The sequence below is a fragment of the Ascaphus truei genome, unplaced genomic scaffold (assembly GCF_040206685.1).
Source record: "Ascaphus truei isolate aAscTru1 unplaced genomic scaffold, aAscTru1.hap1 HAP1_SCAFFOLD_567, whole genome shotgun sequence".
NCBI lineage: Eukaryota > Metazoa > Chordata > Amphibia > Anura > Ascaphidae > Ascaphus > Ascaphus truei.
The window spans coordinates 102,084-120,000 of NW_027456899.1; the positions used below are offsets into that span (position 1 = coordinate 102,084).

General features: G+C 47.3%; 1 protein-coding gene across 1 annotated transcript in view; it reads right to left on the reverse strand.

The window, feature by feature from the left end:
- Positions 1-6,016: 6,016 nt before the first annotated feature.
- The window catches only part of LOC142485363 (importin-8-like), a 66,955-nt gene continuing 55,054 nt past the window's right edge, over positions 6,017-17,917 (reverse strand). The window contains 2 exon segments of the mRNA XM_075584393.1: positions 6,017-6,345; positions 8,014-8,070. The gene's annotated coding sequence lies outside the window, so the exon portion shown is untranslated.

Genomic DNA, 17,917 nt, shown 5'->3' on the forward strand with positions numbered 1-17,917 from the left:
CCCCCCCCAGGCCAACCGTGCAAACCGCTCCACCCCCGTACCGCCGTTCACCCTCCACTCCCCCCCCTGCCGTGCAACCTCCATTCCTCCGGCCCCAATAATGCCACCTGCACGCACCCTTTCCACCACCTCTTACCACTCCGCAATAATGGCCGCCACCCTCCCCCCCCCCCGCCTCACCCACTGAACACTTAACCCGTATGGGTGAGGAGGGCGCCGGTACGCCAATACATACTTTTTTCAACAACATCATTTTTATTTACATCCTGGGCAACGCCGGGTATATCAGCTAGTATATTATAAAAAATACCCCCACCTCCCCAATACATTATAAAAAAAACCCCACCTCCCCAATACATTATAAAAAATACCCCCATCGTGGCCTCCCACCATCTCACCCTGGCCCCCCATCACCTCACCCCCCACCTTACCCCCCCTCACATCACCCTGCCCCCCCCTCACATCACCTCACCCTGCCCCCCCTCACATCACCTCACCCTGTCCCCCCCCCCCCACATCACCTCACCCTGCCCACACATCACCTCACCCTGCCCCCCCCACATCACCTCACCCTGGCCCCCCCCACATCACCTCACCCTGGCCCCCCCCCACATCACCTCACCCTGGCCCCCCCCCCACATCACCTCACCCTGCCCCCCCCACATCACCTCACTGGTACTGTATCACCCCCCTCCACAAAAAAACCCCACCTCCCCAATACATTATAAAAAATACCCCCATCGTGGCCTCCCACCATCTCACCCTGGCCCCCCATCACCTCACCCCCCCACCTTACCCCCCCTCACATCACCCTGCCCCCCCCTCACATCACCTCACCCTGCCCCCCCCTCACATCACCTCACCCTGTCCCCCCCCCCACATCACCTCACCCTGCCCCCTCACATCACCTCACCCTGCCCCCCCACATCACCTCACCCTGCCCCCCCCACATCACCTTACCCTGCCCCCCCCCCACATCACCTTACCCTGCCCCCCCCACATCACCTTACCCTGTCCCCCCCCACATCACCTCGCCCCCCCATTACCTCACCTCCCCCATCCTTACTCTGGTCTCCCATCACCTCACCCTGACTCCCCCATCACCCCCCAAATTGTGTCCTCACCTTATTGCCAGGAAGGACACAGACTTCTCTAGATGGTGTCCAGGGGTGATCAAGCTGGGGGAGGGGGCAGCCACCACAAAAGCATAGCATGTGAGTGTCTCCCCAGCCAGAGCAGCGCCAGCCCAGCGGGAGATATCCTGGCAGCCGGGGGAAGCCTTTGCCAAGTCCATCTTAGAGGGGCTGCTCCCATTGAGGTAGTATCGAAGTGGCGATGTAATAATAATATAATAATATAACAATATAATGAACATTTACCTAAGCTATTTATACTAATGAGTGGGAAGCCTATAAATACCCAGATAGAAATGGATGTATTGATTCCTGAAGATGTTAGTGAAACGCGTACAATCTGTCAAAACTGTGCAGAGAACGCGACAAGGAGTCGTGACAACCGGTACCAGCGCGTCTGACCGCTTCTGCCCACAGTCAAGTCGGCACCGGAAGTGACGTAGGAACACGGAGGGGATACGTGTGCCGGGGATTGAGACGCCACGGATCAGTACTCGTTCCATTCCCTGTACTCATGTACAATGTGAGTGGATCTATACTTATACCTGCTGTTATTCACAATATATATTGAAACACACCACACTACTGTGTATGCGAGTTTCTTTCCTTGCTTTTGGAGTTATACAAGAGGATTGCAACCTAACCTTGGAGAGCCCAACATGGATGTCTCCTTCCACTACGGCTCCAGTTAGAGAGAGAATGAATCTATGACATGCCTTTAACCTAGAGGATATTTGTGAGTGGAACCTCATTTCATCGCACTGGCCGCACTATTGTGTTTTCTATTATTCTTTCATATATTTGCTGTGAACACCCTGTGCTCCCGTCACCTGGAAGACAACAAGAATCGTAAAGACCAAGGAACCATTTTTTTCTAGAGCCTCTTTACATTTATTACCACACGAGATGTATTCACTATTGGTTGTGCTGATGATAAATTAGTTATTCTCTCAAATTTGTGGTGTTATCACTTGCCTGTTGTAATATTTGTTCACTTTAACTTCACAATTTATGTGCACAAGTATTGTATTGCACTGTTAAGTGTGTTACGTGTGTATTATACACATGTAGCCCTTTTTGTGAACCGGCCTGACCCACCCAATCTCACATTGGCCCCTCGTGGTCTAACCGGTTCCTTTCCCTGCAACACACCTGCTCTAAGGGACTACTGGTACTGTATCACACCTGTGGCTCCAGGAGATCTGAGCCTCCGCTAGCTGGGAGCCTGTGGAAACCCTTACCATTACCTGGTGCAGCGCCTCCACTTACCCAGGATCCCCGTGATGAAAGATAGCCCTTGGTAACAAATACAACACTCATAGATATAATACTAACACTTTACTAACACACAAACAAAGCAGTACACAACATCATAACCTTATGCTCTATCCGCATTACCTCGGCCCAATGTCTGGTGTTCCCACCCAGTGTCCTGTGATCCCCCACACCCAATGTCCCGTACTCCTACGGAGGTCGTGGGTGACTGCGCAGTCACTAAATTAAGCTAGGGCCCAGTTGGTGCACTTATATACTTCAGAGGTACCTTCCGAGCACTCCGATGCTCGGGCCTGCAACTCGCTTCTAAAAGGGTCAGACGTCCGTCTGATCCTATCCAGGTACTTCTGCCGTGGACCCCAACGAGGGTCCCACCGCTCCACGGGAACTCAACCGTCTCTCGGTAACACCACCGTCGCACGGGAACAGCAACCGCCGCTATCCCTTCCTATAACTAACTACTCCTAGAGTGACAGTAACCCTAACCTAGGGCCTGTCCCTGAGGAACCGCAACCTGGGGTGGCTTGGGGAAAACTCCTAGGGCCTGTGGAACAATAACCTGCCCCCTCCCCTAGCTACCCAGTCCTATCTGTAACTCTCTAGCTACTCGCTACTCCTAACACCTGCAGCAGACATACAGCTCACACTGTCAGCCTGCAGACTTCACACACGCTGCACACACTGCGCCCAGCACATGCAGCGACCCACACACACACAGCTGCACTCACACACAGCCACCTGAATCCCGCAGCAAATACACTGCACTCACACTCTGCCTATTTGCCAGTGCGCACAGCACTATCCGCTGTGGCACTGCCAAACTGCACCTTCCGCACCTAAGGGTAACCTCCTTATCTAGGGCCGTCCCTTTTCAGTTACCCCCTGCCCTTACCGGGAATTGGGGCCTGCCTGGGGACCTAAGGAGAACCCTTACCTGATGCAGGAGCCACGCGCTCCCTACACCCTTCCTACTCCTTCCTTCTCCTCGTGCAGACTGACTCTCCCAAGCCCGGGAAATTTATCTATATTCCCGGGCTGAGCTTCCTCCAGCCCTATTGGCCGCAATCAGACACCTGATGCCGGTCTCCCTATGCCTCCTGGGAATTGTAGTTCCCAGGGGGCTGCCTAAACACTGGGGCCGCGTGCGCGCTTCTCCCGCGCATGCGCGAACGCCTAATGGCCGCCTCAATTCCTCTTTTCCCTGTCCTGCCCTTGCGCGATCTCTCTGGGGCTGCCTTAACTTTCTACCCCTCTCTGCGCATGCGCGACCTATCTGGGGCCTTCCCTGCGCCTGCCTGCTACCGCGCATGCGCGACCTAACGGCTGATGGCGGCGCCCTGCTCTCGGAGCCGCCCGGACCTCCAGGAATGCCGAGCGCTCCCTTCACTGGCCCCCACCCTCGTGAAGTGCCGGCGGGTCCACCGCTGCCTCCGGCGGCACCCGCGACCCCACGGCACTCGCGGAGAGGGGCCAGAAATCGTGATTTTACCTCGGGGCTACACACATTAAACCCTACACCCTTCCAGTAATTAGGAGCGCCCGATTACATCTCTTTCTCTAGCTGCTCCCATTGCCCCGTTTAAACTTCCCTCCACAGACCCTGGGTAATTCAGGCGAGCCCTTGCCTCCTGATTAGTCAGTGAACAGCATCCATGCTGTGATTGGTCACCAGCCCCTCTACCATGCTTTTCTATGGCAGCGGTGAAGCTAGATAAGGGAACCCGATCAGCGCTCCACGGCTCATTCGGATCCTAACGTGTAGGTGATTTAAGCAGTAAGATGCGAGGCTTTGTCATGGACGCGGGAGCAAGACTTTTCAGCTGGACTTCTGAAAGCGCTCTGCCGCAAATTTTACCTGGTATGGACAGTCCCTACCCCCATTGGAGAGTGGAAGCAAGCCCTGGATAACCGTTTGATGTGGCACTCAGCACTGTGTCAGAATTCACCCCTGTATGCCCTGTTTTTGTGAGTATCGCTCTGATTTGTGTTTTTGTGCTGGGCTTGCTGGCTTCGGCTGGAATAAAATGTTTTTATTGAACGGCTTTGTCCTGCCTTTTGCCTTAATCACCTCGGTTAAGTTCCTGTCTCCCGTCACAGTAAGCATTAAACAATAGATAAAACACAAATTAACAATTTCAGTCTAAAGGTTAAAGCAGCAACAGGTCTTGTTATTTTGTGTATAACCATACATCTCTAATAACTTACCTGCATACTCTAGCTTCAACACATTTCAATAAATAGAAGTCTATCAGTAATTGTACAGTTTTTTTGTATTTCAGAGCCCCAAATTATTTTGTATAATGTTCACAACGACTGGAATACATAACAGCTAGTCTAACATTATAATCCTTGTGTTAAGCTAGAGTGGTTTAAAGGTGCATTTCTGCATATACCCAAACTGGAACTAGCTAAAAACTAGCTGATCTCTACCCTATGCAAGCACTTATCACATATAATATATTAAAAGCATTTGCATTTTAATAACAGCCGTATCGCTGATCTAATAAGCCACGACTCAGCTGCAAGAAAACACTGGTGTTTCAAGTGGGCTTACTATTTACAATTGTTTAACCCCCCAAGTATAAAATTAGCCCCTTAGCAAGATAGATTTATATCAATCTATATGTATCTGCCCTCTGGCACTGTACGGGTTGTAATTTTTGTTAACTTAATAGTGAATGGGCCTGGAGGGTGGGGAGGTGATTTACGAGAGGCAATGAGAGGGGCCTGCGGAAGGACGGCACAGCCCTAATAGGGTCCTAAAGGCCTGGGGATTGGCCTGCTAAAAGCTACAGTGGGCCGCAGAAAAGGGGGACACAGGCATGAGGGGTCAGTATAGGGGTGAAGCCTAGAGGCCCACAGATTGCTGTGAGAGAATTGGCGGCCAGGAAAGGGGCTTATAAGGAGTGCAGCCTCACGTTAGGGTCGCTGTTAGGGGGGAATTTGACTCGCCGGCCCGGGACAGTAACCCCAGCTGTCCCCACATTGGCAGCCTCAGACACACATGTTATTGTGAGCAAAGTTATATTGTACCAGATCTGAGACACACAGAGCACTACACGCTCTTACTGAAGGAGAGAACCAGAGAAGCACAAATGCTGCATCTTTAAAATAAATTTTTTGACAAAGAGTTTTATTTTTCCTGACATAGGACCCCATGTGACCTGTGATGATCTATGTAAGCAAGTAAACAAAAAGAAAAAAAATAGTATGCAAAAAAAAAAGAAGTGCTAAGAGTATAATAGAAAGGACTTGACTGCAGACAGATTTAGGTCAGCTCTGCGAGGGGTGAGGAGCTTGGAAAACCAATGGCTTTTCTGAAGACAGACATTTCAAGGAACGAATTTATCTCTCCTGTGATGGGGAGATAGAGACCATTCTGCTCCATGTGGCCTATATTTAAATCTGGAACATCCGCGCCAGTTACACACATGAAAGAACAAACGAGAGGGAATGAAGAAATACATCAAGATGAAGAGGCAAAGGATTCCAGTGAGGGTCCAAAGACCAAGAATTTCATATGGTTCATACTGTATCTTCCAGTAGCCAGTTTAAGTCCAAATGCATTACTGTACCAAAACAAACAGCAGAAAATTAAGAATCATGTACACGGTCCAGCAGCGAGGCATTTCTGCTTCAGTTTATTTTAAGTCCAGCTCCATGTGCAGCGCACAATCGGTCACATTCTCAGGATGAAATAGTATGTCGGAAGATTTTAAAGCCACATAATGGAGTCTTATGATGCATCGCTGCAGTCTGAAAGTCTAACTTAACCTTTTTTGGGTCAATGAGACATACAAAATATGATAATAAAGGTTTCCAAGAGTTCTCTGTAGCTTTCCCCGTTTGTCTCCAAGCCGAGTTCATCAGAAGGAAGGTGCTGAGAGCTTATGGCACTCTAACTAAGCAGCGTTCTGCTGCTCAATCTTCTGAGAAGCTGGAAATAAAAAAATACAACAACAGTGAGAGTCGTGGGACAGAATCCTATGTCTAGATTGTGCTCTTCAATGTCAATTTCTTCCACTACCAACTGGCACTTTCACATTAAATAAAAAAAGCATTTTGTACCAGAACTTTTTTTTCTTTCTTCTGCATATTTACATGCTACACCCACCCCCACAAACACCTTTCCATTAACAGTGCAGTCTCCACTTTTCACCTTAATCAAAAGCGCTATAATAATGAGGCTGGGACAAGCTGGTCGGGTTTTTAGTGTCTAAACATTGATAGATTTACAACAGCATTGCGTTAACAATAGCCCAATGAGACCAAAGTATTTCCTAAGCATCTCTTTGCAAGGGATGCGAGAGGTATAACGGTGGAAAGAACTAAACCGTGAATGATGGAACCTCCCATCCAAGTCAATAGTGTATAAACTCATTGAATTGTACTGTATGCTTCTGATCTACAGTACTTTTTAGGTATATGAAGCATCCCAACCTAAATGGTTAGGTGGTAGATCGTGAAGTGGTAGGTTAGTAAAAATAATATAAAGAATAAGAATATTATATATATATATATATATATATATATATATATATATATATAATATTACTGTATGCTCATTTGCATGTCCGATTCGAAAGCATGGAAAGCATGGATCCCCCCTGCAGGATGGCATGGGCAGCACCATCTCTGGAACCGCGGCTTGAAGCTCTCGCAAGCCCTGGCTCCGGAGACAGCAAGTCTCACTACTACAGTACAGCTGTACAGCACACAGCACTAAAAACTCATGTAGACCGCAAGCTTTAGAAGAAAATGCATGGCTTTGATCAGATGGCACATATATTTCAGCCACTACAGATACTTCATCCCACCTGCTGTCTTTGTAACTGTATCTAGAATAAAAATGCCTACATCAATCTCAGGCACAATGGCCTTGGCCGTCACCATCATAGCTACATGCAAGTGATTTAGTACAGTATAATCAGGATTGTTTTTCAATTCTGGACCAGCGAGGTCAGCCCAGAGCTGAACAAGATTGTGTGCCCTGTCAGGTCGCACCACCCTGGTGCAATTCCAAAACACAAAACAGCATAACTGGTTGATGTAAGGCTGTCTTCAATTTAGTGTTACTCTATGTTACAGGAAAGGGCTAAGGTGGAGTGGTCAACTCCAGTCAAGGGCCACCAACAGGTTAGCTTTTTAATGGTATCTCTGCTTCAGCACAGGTGGCTCAATCTACAACTGTGTTGGCTATTCCTGTGAAAAAGTGTGTTCTGAGGAAAAACAAGCTCACGTCTAGAACAGCGGTTTTAAACTTGTCCACAAGGACCCCCAACAGACCAGGTTTTAAGGATATTCCTGCCCAAGTACAGGTAGTTCAGTCCAAATGATTGAGCCACCGGTGTTCATGGAAGGATAACAACTGCGGAGCCACTCAGACTTCCTGAACCAGCAGGTGAGCTACAGCACCGGGGACAATACCCATGTAGTGGCCAGATATTCCGTGGCAGGGGAGGGGGGGGGGAGGGGGGAACAGGTGCTACACCTGTTATGTGTAATTGTATCTCCATTTATGTAAAATTATGTTTTCAATAAAATTCAAGTTTAAAAAAAAAAAAGCCCCAATCTTAAAACCAGCTGCCATGTCCCACAAATGTACCTGGAGTTAGTTATCTTCTGTTGCAGTTTATTGTACTTGTCTGGGGTGCGGCAAGTCCTAATCAAACAACGGATGAAATGAAACAGAATAAGGACACTGGCATATACAGTAACATAATATGGATCAGTTAATTCAGCCCCCGCAACTGGCTGAACCTTCTACATTTAGCTGCTCGTGTGTATTTTTGTAGAGATTGGGGTACGCTCCTCCTTTTATGGTTTTCTCTAAATGGATTATTATAACAGTTATCTGGTGCAGAGGAGATTTAGCGCTTCCCACACACACTACAAAAATACTGTTTCAGGATCTATCTTGGACAGTTTCTCTGAGTTTAAGCTGCTGAATACACAAAGTCCTAAATCTCATTAATGGTTTTACTGGTATATACACATTTTTGGATCATGATTGAATTTATTTACACGTAATCACATCAACTATATAATTTGTAGATATATTTGAACACAAATATTTCCCAGTCATTTATCACAAGAAGATCACAAGTTATTTCACATAGGAAGCGCCTCTTTGAGGTTTCATATATGTATTTTGCCATTGTGGGAGTGACTGACGTGCATTAGAGAACTGAAAGCATGGTGGAGATGAGGAAAATCTGCCGGGATGAGGATATTTAAATACAGAACAGTATCCTGCGGCGCTCAAAAACTCAGTGACAAAAGTCAAATAGACATTTAAAGTCTTAGTGATGCAGACATACAGAGGCGACACACTTTATTCTAACTCGGCTAGTTCTGCAAATTTCGGTATATCCCGGTGATGTTCGGTTTTGTATAGTTTTCGGCCGGAGTGTATTGCGTTAAATTCCCGGCTGTGATTTAAGCATTTTATTCCCACTGGCTGCAATACTGCAATGCCGTGTAAAAACACATGGGGGCGTTTGCGAGCTGTTGTCTTTAAAGCCGTCCCCTATAACCCCTAACATACAGTACTGTACATTTTTATTCATAGTGTACATGTGCAGGGGGTCTCCGGAGCTGAACCGCATTGGTTTCAGTTCGGGGGACCCTCTGCAACCCGAGATACAGACCCCTTTATGAGGTGCCGGTATCCCTCTGCGTTTAAAGGTCCCGATCACGTGACTGCGGCATGTAAACCAAGCAGAGGGATACCGGCACCCCCTAAAGGGGCCTGTATCTCGGGGAGCAGGGGGTCCCCGGACCTAAAACCAAAACGTTTCTGCTCCGGAGACCCTCTGCACATGTACAGTATGAATAAAACACACACATCAATAAAGAATCGTTCTTTACCTTAGCGGCTATGTGCTATGGTAACGAAGCAGCATTTCTGTATTTTAATAATATTGTACAGTGAGCAGGGGGTTCCCTAAGCCAGAAATTAATGCTCAGGGAACCCCCTGCTCCTGCGCAAAATTATTAAAATACAGAAATGCTGCTTCATTACCATAGCGTATAGCCGCTAAGGCAATGAAGGGTTAAGGCAGAATAAACAATAAATACATTAAATACATATTTTTAATGTGTGTGTTAAACCTCCCTGCCTTCACTGTAATCTATGGAAAAAACCCTCCCCCTATTGTGTGTGTTAAACCTCCCTGCCATCACTGTAATCTATGTAAAAACCCCTCCCCCTATTGTGTTTGCTAAACTTCCCTGCCTTCACTGAAATCTTTGTAAAACCTCCTCCCCTATTGTGTTTGCTAAACTTCCCTGCTTTGACTAATATGTGTAAACCCCCCTCCCCCTAATGTGACGGTTAAATCTCCCTGGCCTGTGTTTCTGTGACTGCAGTGTACTGTATGTAAATGTGGGGAGGGGGATCCCGTGTAAATAACCACAGTCACACCCACTACCCACTACCTACCTGCACATGGCCCCTCTACTGCTGCAAAAAAGAGACAAAAATTAAAACATACAAAGTAATGTCCCCTAACCCCTTAATCACCATAGCGGTTATTAACCGCTACAGTCATTAAGGGGTTAACCCACCCTCACCCACCACTCGGGATGCCTACATACCCTCCCACACTAACCCCCCCCGTGAGGCCTAACCACCCTCACCCAGTACCCACAAGGGAGGCCTACCCACATACCGTTGGGGAAACACCCCCCACCCCCAGTACACACAATAAAAACAATACAGTGACCCACAATAAACATCATTATATTTATTAAATACATTACCCACCCCCTGTGCCCCCCCATACATACAAGATTTATTATTTTACATACAGGGTTCATAACGCAGCCCCACGCGAGTCCCCGGTGGGCTGGCGGGGCACCTGGACAGACCTACAGTTTACCAGCAGCCCTTTTTACACAGGTTCTGGAGGCCTGCTGGTGGGTCCCGCCAGCACCATGGCCCCCAGGTGGTCTCCTTGGGTCACCGTGGGCCACAATTGGGTCCCCACGGTAGGCCCGCGGATGTCTGGGAGCCCCGGGTCAGACCCACAGGTGTCTGCGGGGCCTCGGGTGGTTCCCTCGGGGGTCTGGGGAACTCACGAGTGCTCACTATGGGTCCGCAGTGCCCCCACAGAAGTGGGACCACACATCATCATCCCCGCACCTACGGGTCGGCGGTGCCCCCACAGAAGTGGGACCACACATCTTCATCCCCGCAGACTACGGGTCGGCGGTGCCCCCACAGAAGTGGGACCACACATCTTCATCCCCGCATGTGTCACCCGTGGAACCACCAGCCTGATACCCGTGGGATACACGAGGCGATCCGCAGGTGGTATCCAGAGGTCCCACGCAGAACCACGGAACCAACCCTGAATGTAAAAAAAATAAACCTGGCCTATACATTCAATACATACACCCCCCTCCCCCCCAACACCTACAGTACAATAATGTGCAAAATAACTATTATCCAGATATGGATAATACTGTAGATTAATTGCCCATTATTAAAAACATTAACTAGCATATTAAAATAAATAAAGTACTACTGACCTCATCAATACGAAGTGTCCGTCGCCAGCAACATCCTTGTCTTGTCCACAAAATACATAGCAAATACAAAGCCAATACATTGCAATTACATTCAGATATCAATTAACCCCCTAAACACCTTATCAGATTATAACCGCAAATGTGATTAAGGGGTTAAGCCACACTGGCCCGATACCCACCCTTCACCCATGAATTTGTACAGTGGCTTCATCATGCAACTATATATATATTGTGACAGAAACCAGGGGTTGGTAATAAACTCCATATACAGGGCTCCCAGGATACTGAACAGTTTCTGTCCTGTCTAAGCTGAACAGGGCAGCCTCGTGGTACAGGCACTCCATTCCACAGTTTGTCTGCTGCCTGTTTTCTGTCACCTGTCATGCTGATTAGAGTTCAGGTATATAAGACCTGTTTCCTGTTTCCTCTGGGCCCCGCCCAAGAGCCTGGAAGGCTGCTGAACTGCAGAGGGGTGAGAAAGCCTCTTTCCCAAATCGCTTCATTCATTCTGTTAGTTTGTCTAAAGACTGCAAAGGTACTTATTTTGTTGGTGGAAGTGGACAAGCCACTTCCAACTCTGAGTCAGGGACATCTAAGTTTAAGTTATCGCTCAGACGAGCAGCTTTTTGTTTGGCTTTGTTTTCTGTTTAAACTGTGGCAGTCTCAGTGCCTGGGACTGAATAAACCAGGCATAGCCTGTTTAAAGGAACAGTACGTGACGTCTCATCATTTAACCTACCCTAAAAGACCGTGTTCTAACAGTCCCGGACAGACGGCGGAGCCCCGGAGTAAGCCGTTTGTCACATATGGTGGAGAATGCGGGCAGAACACTAAAAGGTCTGGGGGTTAAAGAACTTTAAAGAAAAAAAAAAAAAAAGTTTTTTTTTTCTCTCTCTCCAAACAAGATGGAAGACGTGGTGAGTGCGCTGGTACGCAATGTCGCTGTCCAGAGAGACGCGAATGAAGCCCTGCAACAGGCGAATGCAAACCAGCAAGAGACAAACCGCTTGCTGAAAGAGGAGCAACAGCGGTTCGCTCAGGGCTTACAGCAGGAACTCGAGATCCTGAGGGAGACTATCAGTAACCTTCCACTGGCAGCGGCAGACCCAGTTCCGAAAATGACCAGGGCAAGCCACTACCTTCAGAAGATGGGACCCTCAGATGATGTGGAAGCCTATCTTCTCACGTTTGAACGCACAGCACAGAGAGAGGGATGGCCAGAAGCTGAGTGGGCTGGTCTAATCGCACCCTTCCTAAGCGGCGAACCCCAGAAGGCTTACTTTGATCTAGAGCCAGCCGAAGCTAACGTCTATGCAAAATTGAAGTTCGAGATCCTCGCCCGCCTCGGCGTAACCACGGCTGTTCGCGCCCAAAGGTTTCACGCATGGTCCTTCACGATGGATAAAGCCACCCGAAGCCAGATGTATGACCTCATCCACCTCGCCCGGAAGTGGCTACAACCCGAGATCAACTCAGCAAGCCACATCGTGGAACGGTTGGTCATGGACCAGTTCTTGAGGAAACTTCCCTCTGCCTTACGCCATTGGGTCAGTCGGAGTGACCCCCACAATGCGGATGAGCTTGTGGCCCTCGTAGAAAGGTACAATGCAGCAGGAGAGCACCCGCAACCCACAGTCGTGGAGCAACCCCACTACCCGAGGTTCCAGGACTCTTCCAGAGACGGTAAAAGGGTACCGGGGTTAAGGGGAGCTGAAGAGCGGCGACCACCTTCACGCAGCACCAGCAACAGTGGTTCGCACACTAAGGGCAATAGCCAACATGGGGAGCCGGGAAAAGGCTCTAAGTGGGACACAGACTATGTACCTAAATGTGTAAATTGTCATGAGAGGGGCCACACAGCAAAAATCTGCCCACTAAATGAGGAGCCCATGCAATGCAACAGCGTGGAACCTTATTCGCTGTTGTCCCAATGTATGGGCCCTAGCCCAGAGGACCCCTTGAATAACCATCTGTGGGCATTTGTAAAGGTTAATGGTAAGAGGGTTCGGGCACTTCTTGACTCTGGGAGTATGGTCACACTAGTGTCCGAATACCTATTGCCCATTAAGAAGAAACAGGTAAACAGTTCACAAAGAGTGGCAATTTGTTGTATACATGGGGATAATCATGAATATTCCACTGTTGATGTTTTTTTTGAAACAGAATTTGGTTCTTTAGATTTCAAGGTGGGTGTTGTACCCAAACTGGCACATGATGTGTTAATAGGGACCGACTTTCCCCATTTTCTAAAAATGTGGTCCCCAGCTCAGAATAGCGCCCAGAGTTCAATAGCAGACCATAACGAAGTGTTAGAAGAAACAAATCCTTTCCCTTTTTCAGAAATGGAGGTTGACGAGGGCCCAAATAAGAAAGGGGAAAAGGAGGAGTGCTGTGAAATTCCCTTCCCCATCACTACTTTGGTAGGGAATACCCCAAATCAAGATGTTGATCAGGCACTTACCACCCCAGTACAGGATAAGACCCTCGCTGACCTAGAGGTCAGTCCTGGGAGTTTTAAGAAGGCCCAGTGGGAGGACCCCACATTAGCGGTAGCAAGGGGAAATATACGGGACCAGAATAGTACTCATGGCCAACCAGATAGGTTACTTGCTTACCCCTACTTCGAGGTAGAGAACGACCTAGTATATCGGGTTGATAAAAGAAAATCAGTTACAACTAAACAATTGTTGGTACCACGGACATTCCGTAACGTAGTATTACACCTCGCACATAGTCATCCATTGGGGGGACACCTAGGGGTGGAAAAGACAAAAGAAAAGGTTCTCCGAAGCTTTTATTGGCCTGGGGTTCTGGCAGAAATTACAAACTATTGTTCCTCATGCCCAGAATGTCAGATCACCGCCCCGTTCAAAGCATACCGCAGCCCATTGGTACCCCTTCCCATAATAGAGGTACCATTTGACCGGATTGCTATGGATCTAGTAGGACCCCTAATAAAGTCTGCTAGGGGACATCAGCATATATTGGTAATATTAGATTATGCTACCCGATATCCGGAGGCAGTTCCCCTACGTAGCACCTCTGCTAAAAACATAGCAAAAGAGTTAGTACTTCTGTTTTCCCGGGTCGGAATTCCTAAAGAGATCTTATCTGACCAGGGAACACCATTTATGTCCCAAGTAACAAAAGAGCTATGTAAACTCCTAAAAATCAAGCATCTCAGAACCTCAGTCTATCATCCACAAACAGATGGTTTAGTGGAAAGGTTCAATAAAACCTTAAAGAGCATGTTACGCCGGGCGGTCGATAAGGATGGGAAAAACTGGGACTGTTTGTTACCATACCTGTTATTTGCCATTAGGGAAGTTCCCCAGTCATCCACAGGCTTCTCCCCGTTTGAACTATTGTATGGCCGACATCCAAGGGGCTTACTGGATATAGCCAAAGAAACTTGGGAACACGAGGTTACCCCTTACAGAAGTGTAATAGAGCATGTTGCCCAAATGCAGGACCGCATTGCTGCAGTCCTACCCATAGTGAGGGAACACATGGAGAAAGCTCAAGAAGCACAAAGGAATACGTATAATAAGGGTGCTAGGGTCAGAATTTTTTTTCCAGGTGATAGGGTACTAGTTCTGGTTCCCACCGTGGAGAGTAAATTCCTTGCTAAATGGCATGGGCCATATGAGGTCTTGGAAAGAGTGGGAGAAGTAAATTATAGGGTAAGGCAGCCAGGTAGGAGGAAACCTGAGCAAATTTACCATATAAACCTACTCAAGCCCTGGAAAGATAGAGAGGTCTTGTTAACCCTAGTACCCCCAGGTCCGTCAGAGAATCAAGAAACTGACCCAGAGGTTAGCATAGCTGAAACACTGTCCGTGCATCAGAAACGAGAGGTCCAGAGTTTAGTGAGAAGGAACAAAGAAATCTTCTCTACACACCAGGTAAAACTAACGTAATTAAACATGACATAGTCTCTGAACCGGGGGTCCGAGTTAACCTTAAACCGTACCGAATCCCAGAGGCCAAGAGAGAGGCTATAAGTTTAGAGGTTAAAAAAATGCTAAAACTAGGCGTAATTGAGGAATCCCAAAGTGGGTGGAACAGCCCTATAGTTTTAGTCCCAAAGCCAGACGGTACAACAAGGTTTTGTAATGACTACCGGAAACTAAACGCGGTGTCAAAATTTGATACTTATCCTATGCCCAGGGTGGATGAACTTGTAGAGAGACTGGGCAAAGCCCGATATCTCACAACCCTAGACCTAACAAAAGGGTACTGGCAGGTTCCCCTCACAGAAAGGGCAAAAGAAAAAACAGCCTTCTCAACCCCAGACGGCCTCTTTCAATATAAGGTGCTGCCTTTTGGCTTACATGGAGCTCCCGCCACATTCCAAAGAATGATGGATAAAATTTTAAAACCACATGTTCGGTACGCTGCCGCCTACCTGGATGATGTGGTAATCCATAGTGAAGATTGGCAGTCCCACCTTCCAAAGGTCCAAGCTGTGCTCGACGCAGTTCGGTCTGCTGGACTAACTGCTAACCCCGCTAAATGCACTATTGGTCTGGAGGAGGCCAAGTATCTGGGGTATTCTATTGGTAGAGGGTTACTCAAACCACAAACACTCAAAGTAGAGGCGATACAAAATTGGCCAAGGCCAGTCACAAAAAAACAAGTAAGGACCTTTTTGGGGTTAATTGGCTACTATAGGAGGTTTATTCCCAATTTTGCAACTAAGGCAACCCCACTAACCGACCTCACAAAAGCAAGAGGACCGCTAATGGTAAAGTGGTCCCCCGAAGCCGAACAGGCCTTTAGAAGCCTGAAAGAAGCTCTCTGTGCCCAACCAGTGTTGGTCACACCTGACTTCTCCAAAGAGTTCGTAGTCCAAACCGACGCATCTGAGGTAGGGCTGGGGGCGGTACTCTCCCAGGAGTCTCAAGGGGAGGAGCACCCCATCCTTTATTTAAGTAGGAAACTAAATCCCCAGGAGAAAAATTACTCCATAGTCGAGAAAGAGTGTCTCGCAATAAAGTGGGCTGTAGAGACACTCAAGTATTATCTGTTGGGGAGAAAGTTCCGATTGGTCACAGATCATGCACCCCTTACCTGGATGTGTCAAAATAGGGAGAAGAACGCTAGGGTGACCAGGTGGTTCCTAAGCCTACAGCCCTTTAAATTTTCTGTGGAACACAGGTCGGGGCACAAACATGGCAATGCCGACGGGTTGTCAAGGATGCACTCCCTAATATCCATGGTCGCTCACCCCTCGAGGTCTGAGCTGGGGGGGAGGATATGTGACAGAAACCAGGGGTTGGTAATAAACTCCATATACAGGGCTCCCAGGATACTGAACAGTTTCTGTCCTGTCTAAGCTGAACAGGGCAGCCTCGTGGTACAGGCACTCCATTCCACAGTTTGTCTGCTGCCTGTTTTCTGTCACCTGTCATGCTGATTAGAGTTCAGGTATATAAGACCTGTTTCCTGTTTCCTCTGGGCCCCGCCCAAGAGCCTGGAAGGCTGCTGAACTGCAGAGGGGTGAGAAAGCCTCTTTCCCAAATCGCTTCATTCATTCTGTTAGTTTGTCTAAAGACTGCAAAGGTACTTATTTTGTTGGTGGAAGTGGACAAGCCACTTCCAACTCTGAGTCAGGGACATCTAAGTTTAAGTTATCGCTCAGACGAGCAGCTTTTTGTTTGGCTTTGTTTTCTGTTTAAACTGTGGCAGTCTCAGTGCCTGGGACTGAATAAACCAGGCATAGCCTGTTTAAAGGAACAGTACGTGACGTCTCATCATTTAACCTACCCTAAAAGACCGTGTTCTAACAGTCCCGGACAGACGGCGGAGCCCCGGAGTAAGCCGTTTGTCACAATATATATATATATATATATATACTGTATACAGAGAGAGAGATTATATATATATTAACCCCTTAATCGCCTTTGCGGTTATTATCTGATAAGGTGTTTAAGGGGTTAATTGATATCTGAATGTACTTGCAATGTATTGGCTTTGTATTGGCTATGTATTTTGTGGTGTATGATGTTCAGGGATAGCCTTGGTTTTAAAGGTTGTATTCTGGTTGGTACTTATATTTGTTCACAGGCTAAATTGTTCTGCTCCAGGCGTGAATTAGTTAATTGTTTCATTGTTCGGGATGGAGTGTCAATAGTTTAGGGATGTAAATAATGATTGCTAATTGATTTTTGTTTACTTGATTGGTTGTAATGTATTGATTGGAATGTGAGGTGTTTCATTGGCATTTGATGAATTAGATTGTGAGATCAGTTAGGATTATTAAAGGAAATTGATTTTATTGTAGTGTGTCTGTATGGAGAAGTGTTATTTGTAGGACAGTATGGTTTTGATAACCCTTCTACATTTATTTGTATATTGGTTCATCATGTGTGTGTATATACTGTGTGTATATATATATGTGACGTCAATGAAAAGCACCCCCTTGAGAAAGGTCCTATTCCAGGACCGAAACGTCGGATTGGGTGACTTATCTTTTTTATTCAGATGCCCAATACAGTTTTTCATGATTACTGAACCGAGTGCAGTCTTTCTTTACCGGACGAGAGAATGGTAATGTTGTTTTTCTATTATTTGAGACTAGCACCTGTCTATATGAACCAGTACATTGAGTGCAAGCTGTGATGTTGGTTTTTATATATATATATATATATATATATATATATATATATATATACAGTGCTCGACAAACCCGGTCGCCAACTCGCCAGCTGCGATCGGATATTGGCTCGTGGCCAGTAACCTTTCCCCTGCTCTCTAAAAAAAAATCCCCTGCTCAAAAAAAAAAAAAAAAAAAATCAGAGCTGATTGGCTGTGACGCGGGATGGAGTTGGCAGGACTTCAAACCGCCCTTTCTGCACGGGTAAGTAATGGGGGGGGGGAGGGGTGGAGTGCGTGCGTACGTGTCTCCTCCTCCTCCATAGTATCCTCTTGTATAATTGTGTCAGCTCCTTACAAGACCTGCACTGATCCGG